This window comes from Sinocyclocheilus anshuiensis, unplaced genomic scaffold (assembly GCF_001515605.1).
Source record: "Sinocyclocheilus anshuiensis isolate Anshui unplaced genomic scaffold, SAMN03320099.WGS_v1.1 scaffold1946, whole genome shotgun sequence".
NCBI lineage: Eukaryota > Metazoa > Chordata > Actinopteri > Cypriniformes > Cyprinidae > Sinocyclocheilus > Sinocyclocheilus anshuiensis.
The window spans coordinates 189,000-199,007 of record NW_015546151.1 but is presented as its reverse complement, the minus strand read 5'-3'; the positions used below and the strand labels follow the sequence as shown (position 1 = coordinate 199,007).

Here is a 10,008-nt window from a genome sequence, read left to right as displayed (position 1 = left end):
TGTGTGGTGTGTGTGTGTGTGCGTGTGTGTGTGTGTGTGTGTGTGTGTGTGTGTGTGTGTGTGTGTGTGTAGCTGGCTCTGGCTGTGAGGCAGAGGAAGACACAGAGCTGGAGGAATGGGACACGGCCAGCAGCAGCAGCAGGCAGGAGGCCTGGGACACTGATGCCATGCCTGTGTCTGCTTTAGAAGACTCTCTTCTCTTTGAGAGTAAGATTAATAATGAAGCTTATGGGGGCTTCTTTCTCTGTGTTTGATGTTCATATACAATACAGTGGACTCAGTCCAACATTCTGAGACCACTAGCAAAAATACTTCTATGTTGCATTTATTATTAGCATAACAATTTAAGTGAGTTCACATACTTAATGTCACAAGTGTTTATTCCATTAGGGACTTAGAAATAGCATTCAATCTTAAATATCTCTTATTTATTTATTTGTATGTTTATTTTTTACATTATAGCGTTTCTTTTTGACATTATTCAAACCCCTAAATCTTTGTTTCAAGGTTTGCGGTCTCAGAATTTTAGACTCCACTGTATATCTACAATATATTGGAAATGTTGTGACAGTTGTCAGACAGAATATGACCACATCAGTGTTCACATTAACAAAATCTCTGCAAAAAAATGTGTCTAGAAAAATAGGTCAATATTTTAGCGATGTATGAAGCACATCTCTCACAGAATTCACTTTTATACCAAGTAGCTTTCTGTTGGCAAATGTGGTAAAATCACACAACAAATTTGAACTTGCTGCGAAATCTGCATGTGGAAATCTTTTGCTCTCATGTGAAATTCACAATTGTGTGGATTCCTATTAAAAATGTGTGTATTTCACCCACTTCGAAATGTAAATGTACCCAGGGTCTTAGGGTCTCTCTGTAAAGGAAAGTATGCTGCAATACTACACATACAAAATCTGTGAATTTTATCTCTTCATCAACTCTTTTTGATTATTTGATCTGACTACTAGAAGTTAACTTTACCTATATTACCTATCAATAAATTGAAATATGTAATTGCAATTTTCATACAAAAACCCAACAGATTGTATTTCATGTTTCATGTGAATCATTTATTAATACGGTCACTTTCCCCATGCTTTATGAACTTAAACATATATTAATTGTAAGCCTTTACATGTTAAATTTGACATTTTTACTCCAGATTTAATTTCAAAATGTGAAAAAAAAAGGCTCTGTGATGGGAGCTGTCCTGTCCTTGCTAAATTAAACCGAGTGTAGTGAGGCCATGTGATATAGCAATATAGCACAGCACTATGTTAAAGATTTATGGTTGCATATTTTATACTGTTTTATATTTCATGTTGTTTCACTTACAGAATACACAACAGTGTGACAACAGTCATTGTCAGATTGAGGATGTCAATCCACATGTTAAAGAATGAATGAAATCTTCTGAACAAGGTCTTCTGCTCAACTCTTGTGTGCTTCTAAACAAGCAGCACTCTTTACCTTTTCTCTCTGTTCTTCTCTCGTCTTCTGCAGAGGTGGTGGTGGACAGCAACGGTTCAGGGGAGGCGAGTGGGCAGGACAGGGTCCGAGAGCAAAAGACTGACGGGGTGGAGGAAGAGGAGCAGGACTGGCGTCTGAGAGAAGAGCTGATAGGAGCATTTGAGGGGGCTCTGGACATGAACGGGAGGACAGGGGACCTACGGGGCATCCGCTTGCTGAAAAACGACAGGGTCATGGGGGCGAGAGCAGGAGGACCCTGCTTTGGCAACTGTGAGGATGATGAGGGAGCTGAATGGGTATGTCTCTCTGTTGAAATGTTTAAGAACTTTTTGTGTTCGTAATCAAGAAGAATTGAACTGTTTCCTGTTCTCTTAATTTCTTCAGATAACATTCCAGGTGAAACGTGTGAAAAAGCCCAAAACTGATAACTCGGAGGGCTGGGTGGGAGAAGGAGATGTTCGTCAGAGTGAACCTGCAGCAAGCAACTCCATCCTTGAGATCAGTGGACCCACAATCCCCTCGCCTGGACCCTCAGGTGCTTCCTACATGACATTTAGTATTATTTATATACAGTCCTTAATATTTGAGATATTTTAACTTTTAGGTTTATATTTTCATTTTAGTTTTAGCAAAATGAGTAGTTTAAATCTATTTCTGTTTAACTTTTCATTTTCATTTCAGTTTTTATTTTTAGTAATTTTAGTCCAACTTAAACTTACTTTCAGTTAGGTGCCAAGGCAACATTTTAAGTTTTTCATCTAATATTTGTTTTATTTCAGCTTTATTTCAGTAAACAGAAATGATTGTTATGGTTTGTTTTGTTATAGGGGTGTAACGGTACACAAACATGACGGTTCGGTACGTACCTCGTTTTTGACGTCATGGTGGTTTCGTTTCAGCAGGACGAAAAAACTAAATATAAATTGCTTCTTTTTTAATTAAACAATGGTTTACTGAACAAATTGCTCTTTCTGTAAAAAAATTCAATTATAATTACAATTTTCTTAGGGATAAAAATCTACCTCAGATTCTTCTCTAAACTAGGGAACCCTTTTACATTACTATAAGGTTACAGTTACCAACAGAGCCCAAACATAAACTCAATGATTTATTTTTAACTATAATAATTAACACTCAAATAAAAAAAATTGTATGCAAACATATTTTTAAATTAACTTCTAAATTATACAATTTCTATTTGTTGTTGTCTGTAATAATGTACAGAGTGGTTGTCATAACTTGTTTCATAAAGGATTTATTTAAACATACATTAAATAAAGATATCATTAACAAGTAAAGTAAAATATAATGAAGTATATAGTCTAATATCTCGCAAAGTGCTCTTTACTAGACTTCATTTCTCTAGCAAATAACGAGCTGTGGGCAGGACACTGATGACTTGCCTGAGGTAAATGAAATGCTATGTGACATTTTGTTTACAAGCCGTTTTGAAATGCTAATTGAGCGATTACGTGAGGGGTGAGATGTCGATTCATGTTTATTTCGCGTTAAAACTATTAGTGAAGAGGAAGGGATGATCGTGCTCACTTGTGCTCCGCGCTGCCATCAGAACTGAGGCATTTATACAGCAATGTCATGCCACATCAAAGAGCGTCAAAACGGCATTTATTGTCTGAATTGCCTGAAAAATAGAATGATTTTTGCGTACCGAACCGAAAGACCCTTATCGAAAATTTTCATTACGAATACGTGTACTGTTACAACCCTAGTTTGTTAACAATAACAACGCTGACACCGAGATGATTCTGCTAGCACTGTAGCTGCGAAAGGCATCATGACGTCATAATATTTTACGTGTCTTTAGAGAGATGGAAGGACTACAGCAGTCTGGGTTGGCCCGGTCCAGAGGAATGTCAGCGCACGCGTCGTGTGGACCTCACAACTGTGGCTAGTACCTGGCTGGCTGTGTCTGCCAAGAACATAGAGTAGGATATCATTCGTAAAGTCATTCTGTCAGAATACTTTCATAGCGGGCTCTTTTCCACTAATATATGACTCTGAACTCCTCACAGTATCACAGAGCATATAGACTTTGCCACACCGCTTCAGGAACCAGCAGTGGAGCCGGTGTGTAATGCCAATCTCCCTGCCAGTATGCACACACTGGACCATCTGAGCGGAGTGGCCAACCGCGGAGGCATTCACTATACTGGAGAGAGTCAACTCAGAGAGGTGTGTTTTAATCTTCTAGATTCTGCTGATCTGAAAAGTTCTGACGTTTGTGAATGGCTGTTTTTTTTCCTCATCTCACCCTCACTCTTCTGTCACAGGTGTTGCAGAATCTGGGAAAAGATCAATTTCCCTCACAGTCTTTTGAACAAGTGGGAACACGTATTGCAAAGGTGTTGGAAAAGGTATTACACTGAGTGTTTGTTCTAAGAATGTAACTACAAGTGGGCTCACATGCTCTTTAAAAGTTGCCTTCAGTTGGGTTAAAAAAAAAAAAGTATTTTTAATATCTAAATGAAATCGTACCAGTCTGGATTTTGCAAAGACCTGTGCTGCTTTTTAAAAGTTTAGGCTTGGTAAAATATTGTAATGTTTCTGAAAGAAGTCTCTTATGTTTATCAAGGCTGCATTTATTTGATAAAAAATATAGTAGAAACAATAATATTGTAAAATATCACTAAAATGTACAATTATTTTCTATTATATATTTTAAATTTTAATTTATTCCTGTGAGGGTAAAGCTGAATATTCAGCAGCCATTAATCTAGTCTTCAGAGTCACATGATCCTACATAAATCATGTTAATGTGCTGATTTGGTGCTCAGTGTTGATTTAAGTGATTAAAAACAGTTGTGCTGCTTAGTATTTTTGTGGAAATTAAGTTACTAAAACTAAGTTTTTTTTCAGGATTCTATGATAAATAGAGTTCAAATGAATGTCTTTACTTTCTTTTGATTAATTTAATGCATCCTTGTTGAATAAACTTTTTTATTTCTTTAAAAAAAAATCTTACTGACCCCAGACTTTTAAAAGGTGCTGTAGATAATGTTATTGTAGCTTTATCCATTGTGTATTCATGTTAATGGGACTAAAATGATATCCACTAAAATGGTATGCACCTTATTTTTAACATAAGAGCGGGCGCAGCTATTTGGAACTTGAATGTGCAAGGCCTCCGGTTATTTTACCTGTACAAAAACAGTCCGTTATGCTGTTTGATATTGCAAACTGGTATTTGTTATCATAATTCATTATTGTAATCATAAACACAATGGTTTGTAGCCCCAGTAGCTTTATAGTTATTTACCTTTAGCGACTAATGAATCAGAAGTCTCACACATTCTAGAAAATAGCTTACTTCCGTGTTGCAAAATAAGGTGGATACTTGGACTGACAGACAGGACTGTAGCTGGACTATTCAAAAACCCAAACTGATGATAAAACTGTGCATGTAAACATACTTTATGACTGTTTGTATTTCTAGCTGAGAACAACTCAATGGAAAGTTTATCAGTGAGTAATAGATTGTTCCATTTCATGATCTGGGTGATCGTTTATCCATTAGAATCAGACATCCTGGGTTCTGTCCAGCATGGCAGCATTGTACTGGAGGGTGAAAGGTCAGGGAAAGAGAGCCATCGACTGCCTCCGCCAGGCTCTGAACTACGCTCCTCACCACATGAAGGTTCTGCTAGTTCTTCTATTATTAGACTTCGTCTCCATTGGCTGGCTTGTACAAAAGCAGATCTTACTGCAAGATGTGAATATTTGTTTCTGTTGTGTTAGGATGTGCCTCTCATCAGCCTTGCCAACATCTTCCAGAATGCGAGGCTATGGGAGGACGCCCTGACTGTGGCACGCATGGCAGTGGAAATTGCTCCTCACTTTGTGGTTAACCATTTTACTCTGGCAAATGTTTATATAGCTATGGTAAGTGATTTTAAGGAGATTTTAACGGCTGTATTTTCCTTTCAGTTTTCAAAAGGGACCTTTAATAAGGAGATTGTTCTGCTCAAAGTTATAAAATACACTTCCATTCACTTTACTTTGCACAGCTGAGCTGTTGACTCTAAGATCTGATCTGTACTGTTCTGTTTAATATTTAGAAAGTCAAGATACATATTTCTGTGTCCATAGTCTATATGAAAACATACAGGTTCCTCCAGAATTAAAGTGGACATGCGGTTTTTAAAGACATGTTTATGATTGTTTTCTGATGATTTTACTAAATTATACTTGAATCCCAGTTCAGAACTGTTAAGCGTAAAAATATAATTTGTGCTAATGTGTCTCTTTTAAAGGATCTAAAGTGATTTTAAGGTAAGAGTCTTATGAGGGATTTTATTGATGTTAAGTGATGACTGCATTTAATACGTACTTAATGTGTCTTCATAGGAGGAGTTTGAGAAGGCCATGCATTGGTACGAGTCGACTCTAAAACTCCAGCCAGAATTTGGGCCAGCCAAAGATCGTCTGCGCACCATCCAATGCTACCTCCTCTCCAAGAGGGACAGGCGAGCTCCCTGAGGACACAACACGCACACACACACACACACGCGCAAACGTAACATTATCATTGCTCCTTAATCTTAGCTATCAGTGAGGAACACAGTGTTTGTCTATTTGTTGTCTTAATTTCATAAATATAGACCATATCATTACTGTTAATAAGGTTGGTGTTGGTGCTATGAAAACGGTTTCCCTTTTTTCTGATCTTTACAAAAATTTTTATGATGTTGTTTTAAGGCTTAAGGGTTGTTTATTTCTATAAAACATCTTGATATTCCTATAAAGGGATATTTTGGCTGGGGTCGAGTTCCAATGTTTGAATGTGTCGGACTGTGTTTGAATGCTATTTCTTTTAACAATAATACCAATAATACAATGCATCTTTTAGTCTCACCATATCCACATGTCCCTCTCTCGCAGCAATAGCTGCTAGGTGTATAAAGGGTGTCTTAAAATGTTATTCAGAATACAGATGGTTAAAAGAAACACTGTAGTCTTTTACTTTACACAACCATTCTCCGATTTAGTTATGTCTAATAGTGACAGTTCAGGCTGTTGTATGCACTTTTTGTATCTGCCATCAGGGCAGGCTGAAGCATTTGGTACATCCTCCTGTTGCTTTTTATTTTTAGCTAAAAATATCCAATACTGCAAACAATTTCCCCTGATGGTTTACTGTACTGCTTTCAAACTTAGCTGACATGGAATAAATCATTATTGTTCAGGCTGAAGACAGAGCCACTGCAAATATTTAAACTAAATATCAGTAGCAAAAATTGAGATTTTAACGGCTGTATTTTCCTTTCAGTTTTCAAAAGGGACCTTTAATAAGGAGATTGTTCTGCTCAAAGTTATAAAATACACTTCCATTCACTTTACTTTGCACAGCTGAGCTGTTGACTCTAAGATCTGATCTGTACTGTTCTGTTTAATATTTAGAAAGTCAAGATACATATTTCTGTGTCCATAGTCTATATGAAAACATACAGGTTCCTCCAGAATTAAAGTGGACATGCGGTTTTTAAAGACATGTTTATGATTGTTTTCTGATGATTTTACTAAATTATACTTGAATCCCAGTTCAGAACTGTTAAGCGTAAAATATAATTTGTGCTAATGTGTCTCTTTTAAAGGATCTCAACAACCTTGTGAATGGGTCACATAAAAATAAAAAAACACCAAATCAAGCCCCTTGAAAAAAGTTAAATGTATAAAAATGGTTATTGGGATACAGGATGGATATGTTTTACTTTTAAAATAATATTTACAGGGTAACTTTTATTGGCTGTAGAGGTTGATGCTATCCTGTTTTTGACCACAAGGTGGCTGTTAAACCTCATGACATTCAATACATGAAGACATGCCAAGATGATAACCATACAGACATACGAAGGTTATTTTTGAGACTTACTAACCACCTTTTTCTTGTCGTAAAAATGGGCGCGGCCATTTGTAAATTCTATGGGTCTGGCTTCCGGTCTCATCTGCGTCCACTCCGTTTAGCTATTTTTAACTGAACAAAACAGTTCGTTTTGCTGCTTGATATTGAAAGTTGGTGTGTCTTATATCATTTTAATGTATTATCTTAATTATGAACACACTGGTTTGTAGTGCAAACAGTTTTACCGTTTACTGCACGTTGTTATTCTCCTCATTATTTACCTATAGCGGCTAATGAACCGGAAGTCTCACCCATAGGCTTTCTTCCGCGTTGAAGAAAAAGGTGGGTAAGATATAATGTACTGTATAATGTAACATTAAACAAATATATATATATTTATCCATGTTAATGACTCGATTTATAATTAACAGTTATAGGTTGTAATTGTTCCTATAACATACACCTTTTACACTCTAAAGTTCTCACTTCTCAGTAATCAAATACGTGTTTATACTAGATCAAAATATAATCATGATTATATATACAGAATCTTTAGGCTTTTTTGCTACTATGAAATATGCCAGCAGCTGGACTTTATAAATATAGACCTCGATAGATTTTGCTTGACACTCCAGTAGTAACACCAAGTTTAGTTGAGTGCCTCATTTATACCCAGAGCCCCGCCCCCTGTCTTTGTCAGCTGAATTAATTGGATACTATTTTTGAATTTCTGCGTTTCCCAGGGAAACCTAATGACGTCAATGCGGGTCAATAGCACAGTGATAGGCTGGTGGCGGGGAAAGCTGTGCTCTCCACCAACAGAAACGACACTGCTGTATCTAAGAAGCCCTGGTGTCCATTACATTAAGCATATAGAGTATGTGTGTGTGTATATATATATATAGATATATAGATAGATAGATGAATGAATATAAAGGATGAAAAACACGTTTTAAAAATGCACTACAGTATGCTTTATTACACAAACTCGTGGTAAAACACTGATAATATGATTATATTTTTTTCCAGCAAATTTAAGTAAATTCTTACCGTGAATGTGAACATCTTTCATTCACAGCGTCGCGTTCTGTCTATGCAAAACAAGTTTGAGGGATGCCAGCCCTCCTTTAACTTCTCAATAACCAATTTCAACCCCCTCCCCCAAATACATGGGAAAGCTGATACTTTCTTTAGGTATTTCTCTTCATTCAAAAAAAGCGAGCGAGCTCATTCACGCAGTGAGCACTGTGGTCCAAATGCAGGCGCTCATCTGTGTACTCTGTCTTGTCTAGATTCCTCTGTGAACACTGTGCGAACATCACTTTGCACTTCGATGAACGAGACCATACGGTGAGTGATACTTTATTTCTTTCTGTTTCAGTTCTCAACTCATTTGGAACTTTATTTTGACTTCGGATCGCTTTTAAAGTGATCAGACGTTGAACTAGGTGATAACTCCACAGAGTTTGCTTGCTTGTGGTTGGATTGTACAGGCATTTGGAGTAGGCTACAGAGTCCAGATCAAAACTAGATCGGAAGATGCTACTTTTGTGTTTTGCAGGATTGCAGCTACTTAAAAGTTCGAGTTGTAGGCTATTTGTTTGTTGTATTGAGTCTTTATAATTACTTTTTATTTATCTCGATACTTGGCAGAGTGTTATATAGCAGATTATTCGTCCTTGATATTACGCGGCTCTTTCACCACTTTAAATCCGATATTCTCAAAGCGTGTTGTTCTCATTGTTGCCGAGTGGTCACGATTCGCGCTGTTGTAACATTTAAGAATCGCACTGACATCTCCGGTACCCTTTAAGCTTTTGCAACGCGTCTACGTTTTAAAAAAAGAGGAAACAAACAGATTGAATAATGAAACAAGCTTTTTTCATGAAGTCAGTCGTGTTCATGTTTTACTCCTAACTTGAGTTGTAGCAGATGAGGAACATGCGAACCATTTTCAAAACTAGCAAATCAAGTCACTGAATATGCAACCTGGACTGTCTAGACCGCCTCAACTCTGTCCTGTTGCACCCAGTCTAAACAAAAAGGACTTTGGTAAGAAAGCGTTCCCTTATCAGATGACATACATGAGCGGACGGAGGGTTTCAGCACCACGGACAGCGACTACCTCAGGCCTCGGCACAAGAGCGTGCGTCGGACTACATCTCACGACAAACAGTATGAAATATGTAGCAACAAGTCTGCTGCATGAACGCAATGACACTATGGAGCACGTATTTTTTTTTTAATCGCCGGTCTGCCGGTTTTTTACCGTAAATTTTACGGACTTTTTTTTTACAGTGTAGGGTTGGCCACCCCACTCAGGACTACTGCTTCTGTCACCTTTTCTCTTGACAAGAAGTGCATTTATTCAGTCGCAGAACGACTTTACGATCACATCAAACGAGAGAGAGGTTTCAGACGCGCGATCACTTCACTTTAGCGCCGGGCTGTTAGCGGAAACTGTACTGTGCTTGTGGCGCGTGCTCTTCTCCCTGTATTATTGAATATCAAAGTGCGAAATAAACTACGTGCATGCAATGTCGTGCTCAGTTACGTCATGAAGTTACCAAAAAGGCGATTAAACCTGCCTTAAAATTGTGCATGCATGTAATATATTTTATATGAGTCACATTTAAGAACATGTCTCTGAAATGGTTTTCAAAACTGTCCCG

General features: G+C 37.5%; 1 pseudogene; it reads left to right on the top strand.

Moving 5' to 3' along the window:
- LOC107701267 (tetratricopeptide repeat protein 17-like) overlaps nt 1-10,008 on the top strand; it is a 39,507-nt pseudogene that overhangs the window by 17,175 nt on the left and 12,324 nt on the right.